Below are 20,597 nucleotides of genomic sequence, written 5' to 3' on the forward strand. Positions count from 1 at the left end.
TCCATTGTCACTTAAGGACAAAGCAAAGGAGTGGTATCGGCTACTAGATGAACCTCATCATTTGGAGTGAAAGGAGCTTGAATCTCTCTTTTACTTTAAATTTTATCCTCCTCATGAAATGCATTTAGATACAAATTATATTTATAATTTTCATCCTCATGATGGAGAAATTCGCCAAAGCGTGGGGGAGATTGAAGTCACTAATGCTCAAATGTCCCATTCATGAGCTCACCAGTAATATTGTTATCAATAATTTTTATGCAAGACTTTCAGGATAGTACAAGGACTACATAGATGCTTGTTTAGAGGGATCTTTCACAAGTAAGGAGGTTGAAGCTAAGTGGGATCTTCTTGAAACAATTCAAAGCAATACCGAAGATTGGGATAATGACCAAGGTAAAGAATCATGTATAAACTATGAGTATGATTGCATTAAGTCTTTCGCTGAAACTGCTGATTTTCAAGAGCTTAGTGCTAAATATGGTCTTGATCCTCAAATTATTCTTGATTGCTATAGAGACTTTTCTTCTCATATTAATGTTCCTAATTAAAGAAAATTAGGACATATATCATGAACCTTTTAAAGATACTTTCATGAAGAATGAAATTGTTATTAATGATTGCAATACCACATGCTCAAACTTCTGAAAGTACTATTTCTTATAAGAATGTTAATTTTTGTGGGGCCCTTAGACCTTGTGAAAAGAATCAAATCGAAGAAGAATATTGTATCCATCACAGGAATGAAAAAACTAGAATGTGGGATAGGACTTCAAATGATCTTGGTGAAAAAGTTTGTGCCCTCTACCCTTTTGTTTGTGAACTTTGCTATAAAGTAGGTCATTTAAATTTTCAATGCTCAGGCTATGCTAATAGCCTTTCGAATCCAATGACTACTGCAAGTTTGTATTGTGATGACATGATCACTCCTAATCAGCATGATGAACTTACATTATTTGTACAAGATGAAACTTTACCAAAATATGATAGGACTAATATGTGTTTTGTTCTTATTAATGAAAAGGAGGAATCCTCCAAACTTTTTTCTATTGTTTTTGACAATAAACCAGAGTATGTGGAGAAGCTTCATTTCAACCCTCTCCCTCCTAAAGAGAAGAAGAAGAAGAAGAAGAAGAAGAAGAAGAAGAAGAAGAAAAGAAGAAGAGGAGGAGGAGTAAAACGAGAGAGGAAACGGTATTTTCCCCAAAACATGTTGCTCCTATTATAGTTTTTGTTGATGAGTCTGAACTCGATGATGAGCCTATGCATGTTACCTATACTAGTGATCATGATTGGGAAAAGCACACTACTTTTGATATTGAAAACCTCTTGGGTACCAATTCTGAAAATGATCATGTTAATAATTGTCGTACTATTAGTTCTATCCATTTTCCTTCCAATGATTATATATTTATAAATGAACACACTTTGGAAGATAACTATTCTATTGCTTATGATGATACTATACTTCCAATATATGAAGATTACAATGATGAAGATGATATTTTCAGTTCACCTACTATTGAGGAGAAAATTAATTATGATTACAATATGCCTCCTATATTTGATGATTATGGTGACGAGAATAATAATGATATATAGCTATGTTGTTGAATTTGCTCCCACTACAATTACTAAGAATGACTATGCTTATGTGGGGAGTAATAATTTTATGCATATGGTTCATGATACGAATGTTTTATGTGATAGTGATATGTCTCCGACGTATCGATAATTTCTTATGTTCCATGCCACATTATTGATGATATCTACATGTTTTATGCATACTTTACATCATATTTATGCATTTTCTGGAACTAACCTATTAACAAGATGCCGAAGAGCCGATTCTTTGTTTTCTGCTGTTTTTGGTTTCAGAAATCCTAGTAAGGAAATATTCTCGGAATTGGACGAAATCAACGCCCAGGGGCCTATTTTGACACGAAGCTTCCAGAAGACCGAAGAGTCAACGAAGTGGGGCCACGAGGCGGCCAGATGATAGGGCGGCGCGGCCCAAGCCCTGGCCGCACCACCCTGTCTCCTGGGCCCCTCGTGTGGCCCCCTGACCTGCCCTTCCGCCTACAAATAGCCTTCGTCGCGAAACCCCCAGTACCGAGAGCCACGATACGGAAAACCTTCCAGAGACGCCGCCGCCGCCAATCCCATCTCGGGGGATTCAGGAGATCGCCTCCGGCACCCTGCCGGAGAGGGGATTCATCTCCCGGAGGACTCTACGCCGCCATGGTCGCCTCCGGAGTGATGAGTGAGTAGTTCACCCCTGGACTATGGGTCCATAGCAGTAGCTAGATGGTTGTCTTCTCCTCATTGTGCTTAATTGTCGGGTCTTGTGAGCTGCCGAACATGATCAAGATCATCTATCTGTAATGCTATATGTTGTGTTTGTTGGGATCCGATGAATAGAGAATACCATGTTATGTTGATTATCAATTTATACCTATGTGTTGTTTATGATCTTGCATGCTCTCCGTTACTAGTAGATGCTCTGGCCAAGTTGATGCTTGTAACTCCAAGAGGGAGTATTTATGCTCGATAGTGGGTTCATGTCTCCGTGAATCTGGGGGAGTGACAAGAACCCCTAAGGTTATGGATGTGCTGTTGCCACTAGGGATAAAACATTGATGCTATGTCCGAGGATGTAGTTATTGATTACATTACGCGCAATACTTAATGCAATTGTCTGTTGTTAGCAACTTAATACTGGAAGGGGTTCGGATGATAACCTGAAGGTGGACTTTTTAGGCATAGATGCATGCTGGATAGCGGTCTATGTACTTTGTCGTAATGCCCAATTAAATCTCACTATACTCATCATAATATGTATGTGCATGGTCATGCCCTCTCTATTTTTCAATTGCCCAACTGTAATTTGTTCACCCAACATGCTATTTATCTTATGGGAGAGACACCTCTAGTGAACTGTGGACCCCGGTCCATTCTCTACAACTGAAATACAATCTACTGCAATACTTGTTCTATTGTTCTCTGCAAACAATCATCATCCACACTATACATCTAATCCTTTCTTACAGCAAGCCGGTGAGATTGACAACCTCACTGTTTCGTTGGGGCAAAGTACTTGGTTTGTGTTGTGCAGGTTCCACGTTGGCGCCGGAATCCCTGGTGTTGCGCCGCACTACATCTCGCAGTCATCAACCTTCAACGTGCTTCTTGGCTCCTACTGGTTCAATTAAACCTTGGTTTCATACTGAGGGAAAACTTGCCGCTGTACGCATCACACCTTCCTCTTGGGGTTCCCAACGGACGCGTGCTGTACGCGTATCAAGACTGTTTTCTGGCGCCGTTGCCGGGGAGATCAAGACACGCTGCAAGGGGAGTCTCCACATCGCAATCTCTTTACTTTGTTTTTGTCTTGCATTATTTTATTTACTACTTTGTTTGCTGCATTATATCAAAATATAAAAAAATTAGTTGCTAGCTTTACTTTATTTTACTGTCTTGTTTGCACCCTATATTAAAAACACAAAAAAATTAGTTACTTGCATTTACTTTATCTAGTTTGCTTTATTTACTGTTGCTAAAATGGGTACTCCTGAAAATACTAAGTTGTGTGACTTCACAACCACAAATAATAATGATTTCTTATGCACACCTATTGCTCCACCTGTTGCTACAGCGGAATTCTTTGAAATTAAACCTACTTTACTGAATCTTGTTATGCGAGAGCAATTTTCTGGTGTTAGTTCTGATGATGCTGCTGCCCATCTCAATAATTTTGTTGAACTTTATGAAATGCAAAAGTATAAAGATGTAGATGGTGATATTATAATATTAAAATTGTTCCCTTTCTCATTAAGAGGAAGAGCTAAAGATTGGTTGCTATCTCTGCCTAAGAATAGTATTGATTCATGGACTAAATGCAAGGATGCTTTTATTGGTAGATATTATCCCCCTGCTAAAATTATATCTTTGAGGAGTAGCATAATGAACTTTAAACAATTGGATACTGAGCATGTTGCACAAGCATGGGAAAGAATGAAATCTTTGGTTAAAAATTGCCCAACCCATGGACTGACTACTTGGATGATCATCCAAACCTTTTATGTAGGACTGAATTTTTCTTCGCAGAACCTATTGGATTCAGCTGCTGGAGGTACCTTTATGTCCATCACTCTTGGTGAAGCAACAAAGCTTCTTGATAATATTATGATTAATTACTCTGAATGGCACACGGAAAGAGCTCCACAAGGTAAGAAGGTAAATTCTGTCGAAGAAACCTCTTCCTTGAGTGATAAGATTGATGCTATTATGTCTATGCTTGTGAATGGTAGGACAAATGTTGATCCTAATAATGTTCCGTTAGCTTCATTAGTTGCTCAAAAAGAATATGTTGATGTGAATTTCATTAAAAATAACAATTATTATAATTCTAGGCCATATCCTGCTAATGGTAACTCTTATGGTAGATATGCTTCATCTAATGAGGAAAAGATGTTAGAAATTGAAAGATCTACCAAGAACTTTATGCAATCACAATATGAGCAAAATAAATTGTTTACTAAAACTATGAATGAGCAATCTACCTTGTTAAAGAATATAGGAAATCAACTTGAAAATCTGAATATGGAGATCTCTGGGTTGCAAACTAAACTTGCAAATGCTGAAAACAGAATCTCATACATGTCTGCGTCACAATCTTCTTTAATTAATAAAATGGCTGCTAAACCTGAGGATATAGATAATAAAATTGTTACTACAGCAAATGCCATCCAAGTTAGAATTAATGAGAATATAAGATTGATGGCCGAATTGCGTGCTAGGTGGGAAAGAGAAGAAAATGAAAAAGAAGATAATATAGCTAAAGTTTGGACTATTACCACTACTAGCAATGCTAATGCTCCACATGTTGCTGCACCTCCTACTATTAATAATAAAAGAATTGGTGTTAGCAATGTTTCCACTTCAAATGCAAAGCACGAAAAACTGCCTGAAACTGCTAAAACTGCTGAAACTGCCTGTGATAAAACTGCTGAAATTTTTTCCAACATTGGGGATGATGATCCCATTGCTTTAGATTATAATGGTTTGGATTTTGATGATTGCCACATCTCTGAAGTTATAAAGTTCTTACAAAAACTTGATAAAAGTCCTAATGCTAGTGCTATAAACTTGGCTTTCACGAAACATATTACAAATGCTCTCATAAAAGCTAGAGAAGAGAAACTAGAACGCGAAGCTTCTATTCCTAGGAAGCTCGAGGATGGTTGGGAGCCCATCATTAAGATGAAGGTCAATGACTTTGATTGTAATGCTTTATGTGATCTTGGTGCAAGTATTTCTGTTATGCCTAAGAAAATTTATAATATGCTTGACTTGCCACCATTGAAAAATTGCTATTTGGATGTTAATCTTGCTGATCATTCTACAAAGAAACCTTTGGGGAGAGTTGATAATGTTCGCATTACCGTTAACAATAACCTTATCCCCGTTGATTTTGTTGTCTTGGATACTGAATGCAATGCATCTTGTCCCATTATATTGGGAAGACCTTTTATTCGAACTGTTGGTGCTATCATTGATATGAAGGAAGGTAATATTAAATATCAATTTCCTTTCAAGAAAGGTATGGAACACTTCCCTAGAAAGAAAATGAAGTTACCTTTTGATTCTATTATTAGAACAAATTATGATGTTGACACTTCGTCTCTTGATAATACTTGATACACACTTTCTGCGCCTAGCTGAAAGGCGTTAAAGAAAAGCGCTTATGGGAGACAACCCATGTTTTTACTACAGTACCTTTGTTTTTATTTTGTGTCTTGGAAGTTGTTTACTACTGTAGCAACCTCTCCTTATCTTAGTTTAGTGCATTGTTGTGCCAAGTAAAGTCGTTGATAGTAAGGTTCATACTAGATTTGGATTACTGCGCAGAAACAGATTTCTTTGCTGTCACGAATCTGGGCAAAATTCTCTGTAGGTAACTCAGAAAATTATGCCAATTTACGTGAGTGATCCTCAGATATGTACGCAACTTTCATTCAATTTGAGTATTTTCATTTGAGCAAGTCTGGTGCCTCAATAAAATTCGTCTTTACGAACTGTTCTGTTTTGATAGATTCTGCCTTTTATTTCGCATTGCCTGTTTTGATATGTTCGATGGATTTTTCGATTCCATTAACTTTCAGTAGCTTTGTGCAATGTCCAGAAGTGTTAAGAATGATTATGTCACCTCTGAACATGTATATTTTGATTGTGCACTAACTCTCTAATGAGTTGTTTTGAGTTTGGTGTGGAGGAAGTTTTCAAGGATCAAGAGAGGGAGATGATACAACATGATCAAGGAGAGTGAAAGCTCTAAGCTTGGGGATGCCCCGGCGGTTCACCCCTGCATATATCAAGAAGACTCAAGCGTCTAAGCTTGGGTATGCCCAAGGCATCCCCTTCTTCATCGACAACATTATCAGGTTCCTCCCCTGAAACTATATTTTTGTTCCATCACATCTTATGTGCTTTGCTTGGAGCGTCGGTTTGTTTTTGTTTTTGTTTTGTTTGAATAAAATGAATCCTAGCATTCTTTGTGTGGGAGAGAGACACGCTCCACTGTTGCATATGGACAAATATGTCCTTAGGCTTTACTCATAGTATTCATGGCGAAGTTTCTTCTTCGTTAAATTGTTGTATGGTTGGAAACGGGAAATGTTGCATGTGGTAGTGTATAATAAAATACTTGTAGAACATTGAGCTTTGATAACTTGATTCTTTGCAAATGTTTTGAGATATTTAGATGGTAAGGCTTGCTGGATAAATAAGTTAAAATTAGTAGTGGATTGTTGTCTTTAAGCTTGTGCCGTACTACAAACTCTATTTAAATAGTTGAAGGCGTAGTTGGACTTGATAGCTTTCCATGTCTGAGAGTTCATCGTAATAACTAAGTTGTGCTGAAGGTCGAGGGAGCTAGCGGGGTACTTGTGCCACCGTGAACGGCCCTCCTTGGAGTAAATTTTAATCATGCTCTTAATGATGAACCTGCTAGTTGTTTGAAATAAGCTTGTGAGTTCTTTTTGACTAATGTTAAGCTACGGTTTTTGGCACTTCCACCATCCAAATTTGCTAGCCTCTTCGGTACTGTGCATTGCCTTTTGCTCACATTGAAAATTGTGCATACTTCACCGGTACATACAAACCCGTGGGAGAACTTTCTCTTGTTCTCCTACACATAAGCCCATACATCTCCTCAAAACAGCCACCATACCTACCTACCACAGCATTTCCATAGTTGTTCCGAGATATATTGCCATGCAACATCCATTTTACATTACATGCCATGTTGTCATTTATTATTTATATATTGCTTTGCATGATCATATACAGCTGATGTGTGGTTTACCCATGTTACGCTAGATCATTGCACATCCTGCTACACTGGCAGAGGCATACAGTTTCATACATCATGTTTCATTCATTATGAGTTATTTGTACCAAAAAGTGTGTTGTCATAATTAGGATGTTGCCCCTAAAAATGAAAAGAGCCGTGGAGGCCATCAAAAAGAAAAGAAAGAAGAAAGAAAAAAATGAAAAGAAAGAAAAAAGAAAAAAAAGAAAAAAGGAAAAAAGGAAAAAAGAGAATAAAGAAAAAGGGGGCAGCATTACTATCTTTTATCCACACTTGTGCTCATGTTTTAGCACCCGCATTATTCATAGTCATCATTTGTGCTCATGTTTAGCACCTACATTCATATGAGAGAGTTTTCATGTTTTACTAGTATAACTATGTGGGGAATTTACACTATAGAACTTGGGTTGTATATTCCAATGATGAGCCTCCTCAAAAGTGCTCTAGGTCTTCGTGAGCAACCAAGTTGGATGCACCCCCACTAGTTCCATTGGAGAGCTTTCATACACATATAGCTCTATGTGCATCCGTTGCATGGCAATCACTACTCCTTGCATAGCTTCGATCATAAGGCTTCCTCTTGTCTAATGGTCATTTACAGCTTTGCAAGCCTTTCTTCCATTTGGCCTTCCAAACCCCCATTAACGTTCTTTATGCCATAACATCCTGGTGCTAATACCAAATGCTTGCGCTCACCGGTTGAGTAGACTTCGAAACAGTTGATTCATGACGTTCATGTTTATGTTTACTTGACTGAATCCTTCTTATGTTGTGAAAATTTACTTGATGCTTGGAATGAAGGATAGAACTTCTATGCTGAATGCTTAATACATCTTTAATGAACTTTGTACGGTTGCATGTCTTTAAAGCAATAGTTCATGAAAACTTCTAGCTTGTCTAACTCTTGCATTACCATCTCTTATATCAATATAGATACTTGCTTTGAATGATTTGATCTCAGCTCATATGCTTTACAATAGTATGATCAAGGTTATGATGGCATGTCACTCCAGAAATTATCTTTGTTATCGTTTACCTACTCGGGACGAGCAAAAACTAAGCTTGGGGATGCTGATACGTCTCCGACGTATCGATAATTTCTTATGTTCCATGCCACATTATTGATGATATCTACATGTTTTATGCATACTTTACATCATATTTATGCATTTTCTGGAACTAACCTATTAACAAGATGCCGAAGAGCCAGTTGCTGTTTTCTGCTGTTTTTGGTTTCAGAAATCCTAGTAAGGAAATATTCTCAGAATTGGACGAAATCAACGCCCAGGGGCCTATTTTCACACGAAGCTTCCAGAAGACCGAAGAGTCAACGAAGTGGGGCCACGAGGCGGCCAGATGATAGGGCGGCGCGGCCCAAGCCCTGGCCGCGCCACCCTGTCTCCTGGGCCCCTCGTGTGGCCCCCTGACCTGCCCTACCGCCTACAAGTAGCCTTCGTCGCGAAACCCCCAGTACGGAGAGCCACGATACGGAAAACCTTCCAGAGACGCCGCCGCCGCCAATCCCATCTCGGGGGATTCAGGAGATCGCCTCCGGCACCCTGCCGGAGAGGGGATTCATCTCCCGGAGGAGTCTACGCCGCCATGGTCGCCTCCGGAGTGATGAGTGAGTAGTTCACCCCTGGACTATGGGTCCATAGCAGTAGCTAGATGGTTGTCTTCTCCTCATTGTGCTTAATTGTCGGGTCTTGTGAGCTGCCGAACATGATCAAGATCATCTATCTGTAATTCTATATGTTGTGTTTGTTGGGATCCGATGAATAGAGAATACCATGTTATGTTGATTATCAATTTATACCTATGCGTTGTTTATGATCTTGCATGCTCTCCGTTACTAGTAGATGCTCTGGCCAAGTTGATGCTTGTAACTCCAAGAGGGAGTATTTATGCTCGATAGTGGGTTCATGTCTCCGTGAATCTGGGGGAGTGACAAGAACCCCTAAGGTTATGGATGTGCTGATGCCACTAGGGATAAAACATTGATGCTATGTCCGAGGATGTAGTTATTGATTACATTACGCGCAATACTTAATGCAATTGTCTGTTGTTAGCAACTTAATACTGGAAGGGGTTCGGATGATTACCTGAAGGTGGACTTTTTAGGCATAGATGCATGCTGGATAGCGGTCTATGTACTTTGTCGTAATGCCCAATTAAATCTCACTATACTCATCATAATATGTATGTGCATGGTCATGCCCTCTCTATTTGTCAATTGCCCAACTGTAATTTGTTCACCCAACATGCTATTTATCTTATGGGAGAGACACCTCTAGTGAACTGTGGACCTCGGTCCATTCTCTACAACTGAAATACAATCTACTACAATACTTGTTCTACTGTTCTCTGCAAACAATCATCATCCACACTATACATCTAATCCTTTGTTACAGCAAGCCGGTGAGATTGACAACCTCACTGTTTCGTTGGGGCAAAGTACTTGGTTTGTGTTGTGCAGGTTCCACATTGGCGCCGGAATCCCTGGTGTTGCGCCGCACTACATCTCGCCGTCATCAACCTTCAACATGCTTCTTGGCTCCTACTGGTTCTATTAAACCTTGGTTTCATACTGAGGGAAAACTTGCCGCTGTACGCATCACACCTTCCTCTTGGGGTTCCCAACGGACGCGTGCTGTACGCGTATCAGATAGTGATATTGTTAATTTTATTCATGATGCTACTGAAAGTTATTATGAGAAAGAGAAACATGCTTTTATGTATCTCAACAATATTAAGTTTCAACTCTCTATGTTAAAATTTTTGAAGTTGCACTTGTTTTGCTTTCCTATGCTTGTTGCTTTATGCTTCCATGACTTGTTTCTTTACAAGATTATTTTCATAGGAATTGGGGTAGACTTACATTTGTTTTATATTTGCTTCTTGATGCTCTCTTTTAATTCAATTCATATTTCTTATGTGAGCATCTTCTCAAACTACTACGCCTAGCTGAAAGGCCTTAAAGAAAAACACTCTTGGGAGATAACCCTTGGTTTATTTCTGTAATTTTTCTTTTGATTGAGTCTTGGAAGTTGTTACCTCTTTAACAACCTCTCCTTATCCTTTTTATTTCATTTTTGTGCCAAGAATAGCCTCTAATAGGAAGAAGGTAAGATTTGGGAATTTGCTATCCTGAAACAGATTATGTGCTATCACCAAAAAAATTTGTATTCCCAGCCACAACGTCATATTGATCTGATAATTTTTTAGCATATGCCCCAGGTTATTATCTAATTTTATTTTGTTTTGCACTTTTCGATTTGAGCAACAGAGGATTTTCTAAAAAAACAATATTTACTCGTTGTTCTGTTTTGATAGATTTCTGCCACTATTTGCATTTGCCTTTTAATCTCATTCTTTTTTAGTTCTTTTGAGAGAAAGAGCTTTTTGAAGAAGTTTCTACAGTAGATAATGTTTTAATGGATGTTTGACATATATTAGAATTTAACCCAAGTGGATTTTTATTTTGATTGTCGAAAGACCAGAGAAGATATTGGAAGTACATTGGAAGAAGCTAAGGAATAGGGCGATCAAATAGTGCAAGATCCAATGGCAGCATCATCCTGAATGAGAAGCAACTTGGGAGAAGGAGGACGGTCTCAGAAAATCCTACCCCGAGCTATTAAGGTATCTAAATTACAACTTCGGGACGAAGTTTCTGTTAATGGGGAGAGGCTGTAATAACCCAGAACATAGGATCATCGAAGGGTAGATTTAGAATTGGGATGTGCATTTCATCGCAAAACGAGGGAAATTTTCGCACCTTATTCCAACTAAACCTAAGAGGGGTCGAGGTTCTCTCTCACTTGCAATTAGGGTTAGGCAATGTGAGTTATGAATTTCGACATGATCTCTTTTGTTACTTATGTATTTGGGAGTTGATTTTTATTTGACAAGTCATATTGAATTTAAAACTCCAAGAGTAAAAGATAAACAAAATAGATTATGAATTATGAATTCATAATTCAAATACACTTCACAATTTAAATGCATTTCATAAATTCAATTCACTTTGAATTTCAAATTGAAATATAAATATACAAATCATTTACAAGTAAATGATACAAAGACAATTGAGCTCATAAGGAAATTTGAGATTTATTGATTTACATACACACATACAATGTCTTTACATTATTCCTTATACAAGAATTTGATGAATTATGAACAGAATAAAAAGAAGATTACATGATTTTGAATCTATACTAAAAATCCTAAGCTAATGTCTTTACATTATGTCCTAGATCATTTTCATCTTCAAAACCTGTAAAATAGAGAGAAGAGCTACACAGAGGGGTTAAAAATCAACTTAGTAAAAAGCCAGGGGTGAAACCAAGTGTCAATGACACTTGTGTTTTTCCAAAACTTGGACAACCCAAGGATAAGATGAAGCAGAACAAACCTGAGCACACACAGGGGCTCAAGTTTCACCAAAGTGGTCACACAGCTCATGGAGCTACTGCACCAACAGCACATCAAGCACAGATGAGTCACAAGCCAAGCCAAGGCTGTGTGTCACAGCCAGAGGAGAAGTACATCAGGGATAAATAGGGTTGAAACCCGAGAAACAATGCACAGTCGACCAGATAATTATCTATCAAGCAACCAGCCAAGAACAACAAGAGTTCATCTCAGTTCTTGCTCAAGAACAACACCAACCACCACTGAACCCATTTATCCATCCAAATTCACCAACCAAAACTCAACAGAAACCATGGGAACATAAACAAGACAATCAGGAGCTAGGAGGAGAAGGACAAGTCACAAGATCCTCAAGCAACTGCTCAACAGCAAGTTTCTTGAGGATCCAATGGATCAAGGTATACTTGATACCTGGAGAGGATCCAATGGATCCAATCCATCATATATGCATAGAACCAGGCATTGGTTGAGCAGATGCTCAAGGGAGATCATCACTTGGTGATTGACCAAGGATCACTGGCAGTAAGAAGAGCTACTAGAGCTAGAAACCATCCAGACACCATTTCCGTGCACATAAGCAAGAACACATGCATAGATGTGCACACAAGCAAACACATATGCACATATAGCACCATTAGACGGTTTACCAGCAAAAGAAGCTAACAAAAAAACACCTAGTGAAATCCCTAGCCACTAAACCATCAGAAAGGCCCTAGATTTCTTCAGAGGCAAGCATAATGGCTTTCATATTAATTATGATTTCCAATTAAGCAAGCAGCGATGAGTAGCCAACAAGAACTAGCCAACCGTGTGAGCAAACAATTAGTAGCAATGCTACCGAGGTCACATCAAACACCAAACCATCTAATTAACCAATAAAATAAGTCATCATCATCCAGTAATGGATTCAGACTTGGATTATTTCCAAATGGATCATGGAAATATCAAATCATGCACAACAAGGAAAGTAATCAACACCGCATAAGAAGTTCATCAATAATCAATTCATCCAGGCATGAATACATAACAAATCCATGCATGAAACAAATAATAACATCACTGTGAGGCAACAACAGCATGCACCATTGCATCCTAGCCACTGGAACCAGTCCAGTGAGCTATAGAGAGCAGCAGCACACACACACAGATGCATAAGCATCAGAAGCATATATCAGTGACAACAATAGCTAGTAATTCATTAATATAGCAAGGAATTGACCAGTAATTAAGCCACTAGCATCCAATTACTCAAGTAGATCAAGCACAAGGCCAAGCAGGGAAGCAAGGATCCAAAGATTGGATCAACTGAAGCCTATACAGGGCATGGGTGAGCACCACTGACACCACAAGTGTCAGTAGATCTAACCCAGGCCAACAACAGGTTCAGTAAGCATATGAACAAGCCATTGAGCATATGAATCAACCAGTGAGCATAGGAATGAGCCAATAGGCATATGAACAAGAGCCAGTAAGAAATTGCACAACACAGAGACATGCACACATAGATTTAGCACATCACAATAAGCCAATAGGTATATGAACAACATCAGGAGGCTTAGGGTAGAGCATAGCATGCGCAGCAGCACAACAACATCACAAGAACAGCAAGCACAGCAGCATAGCATGCACAACATCAAGGATAGCATGGCAGCAGCATACGCAGAGGTGCAGCAGGCACAGATCGAGAAGAAGTAGGAGGAGAAGAGAAGGTAGCCATAGGATAAGGGGGTTACCTGGTGAAGGGCGAAGTGACAGCCATGCCATCACGGTGGCACGGCCAACCACGGCGGCGCTAGACCGCGGCCAAGCCACGCACATCACCAGAGAGGGCGGCGACCATCCAGGGTTGGCGAGGAACCCCAGATCGACGGAGATCGCCCCGAGTTCGTCGGCGACCATGAGCGTCATGCACGCGCTCGAGCTGCCGAGGATGCAATTGATGAAACTACACGGATGAATCGACGCGCCGTCGCGCACTGATTCATATGAGCACCACGGAGAGCCCTAGCTCGTCCGGAGCAGGCGGCGGCCATGGTGGCGGCGACGTCGCCACCGAATCGCCTTAGGGTTAGGGTTTCACGAGTGAGGAGAGAGAGAGAGAGAGAGAGTGAGGTGGGCCGAGTTGGTTCCATCAAACCGTTTTTGGAAAGGCTTGGTGGGCCATCCAAATGGGCCAAGATTGGTGCGCCGGCCCAATTGGGCCAGGGGTATTTCTGTCTTTTCATTTTTGTAAATAACTTGTGAATTCTACCAAATAAAAATAAATGAAAAATACCTCTAAAAATCCAAGAAAAATAGGTTTAATGAATGAGAAATTATTCTTAACAAGAATAAAATAATAAATGGAATTTACTACAAAATTACAAATTTTGAATTTTTGAATTCAAATTTAAACTTTAAATTTTAAATTGCAATTTTCCTTGGATTTAAAAATCAAGGAAAATTCATATTGAATACAAATAATTGTTAATAAAATAATTGAAAAATGAATTCTATTATTCCAAGTCAATTCTTTTCAATATTAAGATTTTCCAAAAAGGGAAATATCTTAATCTTTACTATTAGTTTCCAATCGGTGGTGTCCGTCCGTAATTAAACCGGTAGTACGTCAAGAAAATCGTGGTAAGTGAAAAAAACCGGAGCCCCTGCTGTAGGATAACGTTGCATAGAAAACAAAAAATTTCCTACCGCGAACAAGCAATCCAAGCCAAGATGCAATCTAGAAGACGGTAGCAACGAGGGGATTATCGAGTCTCACCCTTGAAGAGATTCCAAAGCCTACAAGATGAGGCTCTTGTTGCTGCGGTAGACGTTCACTTGCCGCTTGCAAAAGCGCGTAGAAGATCTTGATCACGGCGCCACGAACGGGCAGCACCTCCGTACTCGGTCACACGTTCGGTTGTTGATGAAGACGACGTCCACCTCCCGTTCCAGCGGGCAGCGGAAGTAGTAGCTCCTCTTGAATCCGACAGCACGACGGCGTGGTGTCGGTGGTGGTGGATAAATCCGGCGGAGCTTCGCTAAGCGTGCGGGATGTGGTGGAGGAGAGAGAGCCGCTAGGGTTTGGGAGAGGGGGCGCCGGCCTCAAGGGGTGCGGCCACCTTGGTGGTTGTTGGGGGTGGCCGGCCCCCTCCCCTTGGCCCTCATTATATAGGTGGAAGCCCCAAGTGTTGGACTACAAGTCTCCAAATAAGACCCGAACCCAAAACCTTCCATGTGATAGGGAAACCTACCCAAGGTGGGAATCCCACTTGGGGTGGGATTCCCCCCTTCCATGTGGGGGGGTGGCCGGCCCCCATAGGGGGAGTCCACTTGGGACTCCTCCCCCTCTAGGGTTGGCCGGCCATGGAGGTGGAGTCCCTTTGGGACTCCGCCTTCCAAGGTGGTTTCTTCCGGACTTTTCTAGAACCTTCTAGAACCTTCCATAGAACCTTCCGGATCATTTTAAATCTCATAAAATGACTTCCTATATATGAATCTTATTCTCCGGACCATTCCGGAACTCCTCGTGATGTCCGGGATCTCATCCGGGACTCCGAACAAATATTTGAACTCCATTCCATATTCAAGTTCTACCATTTCAACATCCAACTTTAAGTGTGTCACCCTACGGTTCGTGAACTATGCGGACATGGTTGAGTACTCACTCCGACCAATAACCAATAGCGGGATCTGGAGATCCATAATGGCTCCCACATATTCAACGATGACTTTAGTGATCGAATGAACCATTCACATACGATACCAATTTCCTTTGTCACGCGATATTTTACTTGTCCGAGGTTTGATCATCGGTATCACTCTATACCTTGTTCAACCTCGTTTCCTGACAAGTACTCTTTACTCGTACCGTGGTATGTGGTCTCTTATGAACTTATTCATGTGCTTGCAAGACATTTAGACGACATTCCACCGAGAGGGCCCAGAGTATATCTATCCGTCATCAGGATGGACAAATCCCACTGTTGATCCATATGCCTCAACTCATACTTTCCGGATACTTAATCCCACCTTTATAACCACCCATTTACGCAGTGGTGTTTGGTGTAATCAAAGTACCTTTCCGGTATAAGTGATTTACATGATCTCATGGTCATAAGGACTAGGTACCTATGTATCGAAAGCTTATAGCAAATAACTTAATGACATGATCTTATGCTACGCTTAATTGGGTGTGTCCATTACATCATTCATATAATGACATAACCTTGTTATTAATAACATCCAATGTTCATGATTATGAAACTAATCATCCATTAATCAACAAGCTAGTTAAGAGGCATACTAGGGACTCTTTGTTGTTTACATATCACACATGTATCAATGTTTCGGTTAATACAATTATAGCATGGTATATAAACATTTATCATAAACATAAAGATATATAATAACCACTTTATTATTGCCTCTAGGGCATATCTCCTTCAGTCTCCCACTTGCACTAGAGTCAATAATCTAGATTACATTGTAATATACCTAACACCCATGGCATTCTGGTGTTGGTCATGCTTTGCCCTAGGGAGAGCTTTAGTCAACGGATCTGCTACATTCAAATCAGTGTGTACTTTGCAAATCTTTACTTCTCCATCTTCGATGTACTCGCGAATCGAGTGGTAACGCAGCTTGATATGCTTCAGCCTCTTGTGTGACCTTGGTTCTTGTGCATTGGCGATGGCACCCATGTTATCACAGTAAATGATTAATGGGTCCAATGCACTAGGAACCACACCGAGCTCTACAATGAACCTGTTCATCCATACCGCTTCTGATGAAGCCTCTGAAGCCGCTATGTACTCTGATTCTGTTGAAGACTTTGCCACCGTGCACTGCTTCGAGCTTGCCCAGCTTACTGCAGCACCATTCAATATAAACACGTACCTGCATCGTGACTTAGAGTCATCGGGATCGGTGTTCCAACTTGCATCGGTGTAACCGCTTACAACGAGCTCTTGGTCACCTCCATAACAAAGAAACATATCCTTAGTTCTTTTCAAGTACTTTAGGATATTCTTGACCGCTGTCCGATGTTCCATTCCCGGATCACTTTGATATCTGCTAGTCAAACTAACGGCATGCGCTATATCCGGTCTAGTACATAGCATGGCATACATGATAGATCCTATCGCCTAGGCATAGGGGATATTACTCATCCTTTCTCTTTCTTCTGCCGTAGCCGGTCCTTGAGTCTTACTCAAGACCTTGCCTGGTAACATAGGTAAGAACCCTTTCTTACTTTCGTCCATTCTAAATTTCTTTAGAATCTTGTCCAGATATGTACTCTGTGATAGCCCTATTAGGCGTCTTGATCTATCTCTATAAATCTTGATGCCTAATATATACGATGCTTCACCAAGGTCTTTCATTGAAAAACTATTATTCAAATAACCTTTTACACTGCTTAATAGTTCTATATCATTCCCAATCAATAATATGTCATCTACATATAATATCAGGAATGCTACAGAGCTCCCACTCACTTTCTTGTAAATACAGGCCTCTCCATGACACTGTATAAACCCGAAGTCTTTGATCACCTTATCAAAGCGTCGGTTCCAACTTCTTGATGCTTGCTTCAGTCCATAGATTGAACGCTGAAGTTTGCATACTTTGTCAGCATTTTTAGGATCGACAAAACCTTTGGGTTGTACCATATACAACTCTTCCTCAATGTCTCCATTAAGGAACGCCGTTTTGACATCCATCTGCCAAATCTCATAATCGAAAAATGCAGCTATTGCTAACAAAATCCTCACAGATTTTAGCTTCACTACAGGTGAGAAAGTCTCATCGTAGTCAACTCCTTGAATTTGTCGGAAACCCTTTGCGACAAGTCGAGCTTTATAGACAGTAATATTACCATCAGCATCTGTTTTTCTCTTGAAGATCCATTTATTTTCGACAGCCTTTCGGCTATCAGGTAAGTCTACCAAAGTCCATACTTTGTTATCATACATGGATCCCATTTCGGATTTCATGGCTTCTCGCCATTTGTTGGAATCTGGGCTCATCATCGCTTCTTCATACGTCGCAGGGTCCTCATCATTGTTATCCACAATCATGACATTTAGACAAGGATCATACCAATCAGGAGTGGCACGTTCCCTTGTCGATCTGCGAGGTTCAGTAGTTTCCTCGTTCGAAGTTTCATGATCATTATCATTAGCTTCCTCTGTTGCCGGTGCAGGCGGTACAGGAACAGTTTCCGGTACTGCGCTACTCTGATCAACGAGTATAGATTCATCAATCTCATCGAGTTCTACTTTTCTTCCAGTCACTTCTTTAGTGAGAAATTCTTTCTCAAGAAAGGTTCCGTTCTTAGCAACAAAGATTTTGCCTTCGGATTTGTGATAGAAAGTGTACCCTATAGTTTCCTTAGGGTATCCTATGAAGACGCATTTCTCCGCTTTGGGTTCTAGCTTGTCCGGTTGTAACTTCTTTACATAGGCTTCGCAACCCCAAACTTTCAGGAACGACAGCTTAGGTTTCTTATTAAACCATAATTCATACGGTGTCGTTTCTATGGATTTTGATGGTGCTCTATTTAAAGTGAATGCGGTTGTCTCTAATGCATAACTCCAAAATGATAACGGCAAATAAGTAAGAGACATCATAGAACGAACCATATCTAAGAGAGTTCGATTACGACGTTCGGACACACCGTTTCGTTGTGGTGTTCCCGGCGGTGTCAATTGTGAAAGTATTCCGCATTTCTTTAAATGCATGCCAAACTCATAACTCAGATATTCACCTCCACGATCAGATCGTAGAAATTTAATCTTCTTGTTACGTTGATTTTCTACTTCACTTTGGAATTCCTTAAACTTCTCGAAAGTTTCGGATTTTATGTTTCATGAAATAGATATACCCATATCTACTCAGATCATTTGTGAAGGTTAGAACATAACGATAACCACCGCGCGATGCTACGCTCATTGGTCCACACACATCGGTATGTATGATTTCCAATAAGTTAGTAGCTCGCTCCATCATACCAGAAAATGGAGTCTTTGTCATTTTTCCCATTAGACATGCTTCACATCTATCAAGTGACTCAAAAGTCAAGTGATTCAAGTAATCCATCAGTATGGAGTTTCTTCATGCGTTTCACTCCAATATGACCAAGACGACAGTGCCACATATAAGTAGAATTATCATTCAATTTAATTCGCTTAGCATCAATGTTATGTATATGCGTATCACTACTATCGAGATCTAATAGAAATAAGCCATTCTTTTCAGGTGCTCGACCATAAAAGATATTATTCATAAAAATAGAACAACCATTATTCTCAGACTTGAATGAATAACCGTCTTGCATTAAACAAGATCCAGATATAATGTTCATGCTCAACGCGGGTACAAAATAACAATTATTTAGGCTTAAAACTAATCCCGAAGGTAGATGTAGAGGAAGTATGCCGACAGCGATCACATCGACTTTGGATCCGTTTCCAACGCGCATCGTCACTTCATCTTTCAGTAGTCTTCGTTTATTCTTTAGTTCCTGTTTCGAGTTACAAATATGATCAACCGAACCAGTATCAAATACCCAGGTACTAGAACGAGAACCAGTGAGATAAACATCTATAACATGTATATCAGATATACCTTCTTTCTTTTTCTTGACAAGGCCGCTCTTCAGATCAGCCAGATACTTGGAGCAATTACGCTTCCAGTGTCCCTTCTCCTTGCAGTAATAGCACTCAGCATCAGGCTTAGGGCCATTCTTAGGTTTCATAGGAGACGTGGCAGCTTTCTTGCCACCCTTCTTGAATTTTCCCTTAGACTTGCCCTGTTTCTTGAAACTGGTGGTCTTGTTGACCATCAACACTTGGTGCTCTTTCTTGATCTCAATCTCAGCAGCTTTTAGCATGCCAAAGAGTTCAGGTAACTCCTTGTTCATGTTCTGCATATTGTAGTTCATCACAAAGTTCTTGTAACTTGGTGGCAGTGATTGAAGGACACGATTAATCCCCAGTCTGTTAGGAATCACTATTCCCAAGTCACTGAGTTTCTTCGCATGCCCGGTCATGGTGAGCATGTGCTCACTAACGGAGCTGCCTTCTTCCATCATGCAGCTGAAGAAATGTTTCGATGCTTCATAGCATTCCACGGCCGCATGAGTCTCAAAAATAGCTTTCAGCTCTTTCATCAACTCATGAGGATCGTGGTGCTCAAAACGTTTTTGAAGATCGGATTCCAGACTGCACATGATGGCACACTGAACTGGAGAGTACTGAGTTTTCCGAGTCTCGTAAACAGCTTTTACTTCATCGGTTTCAGTGTCTGCAGGAGGGTCACCTAGCGGTGCATCAAGCACATATTGCAGATTTCCGCCAGAGAGGAAGATCCTCACATGACGGAACGAGTCGGTGAAGTTGCTACCGTTGCTCTTAAGCTTTTCTTTCTCTAGGAACTGGTTAAAATTGATTGGGGACGCCATCTCTACAACATATATTTGCAAAAGTTTAGACTAAGTTTATGACAAATTGAGTTCAAATTTTAATTCAACATAATTAAAAATCTAGGTGAACTCCCACTCAAAACAATATCCCTCGCATTGTCTTAGTGATCACACGAACCAAATCCACCGCACCTAAGTCCGATCATCACGAGACAAGGTGTGATTTCAATGGCGAACACTCAAAGTGTTCATCATATCAACCATATGATTCATGCTCTACCTTTCGGTATCACGTGTTCCGAGACCATGTCTGTACATGTTAGGCTCGTCAAGGCCACCTTAGTATCCGCATGTGCAAAACTGTCTTGCACCCGTTGTATGCAC

Source organism: Lolium perenne, chromosome 4, assembly GCF_019359855.2.
Source record: "Lolium perenne isolate Kyuss_39 chromosome 4, Kyuss_2.0, whole genome shotgun sequence".
In the NCBI taxonomy this organism is placed as follows: Eukaryota; Viridiplantae; Streptophyta; class Magnoliopsida; order Poales; family Poaceae; genus Lolium; species Lolium perenne.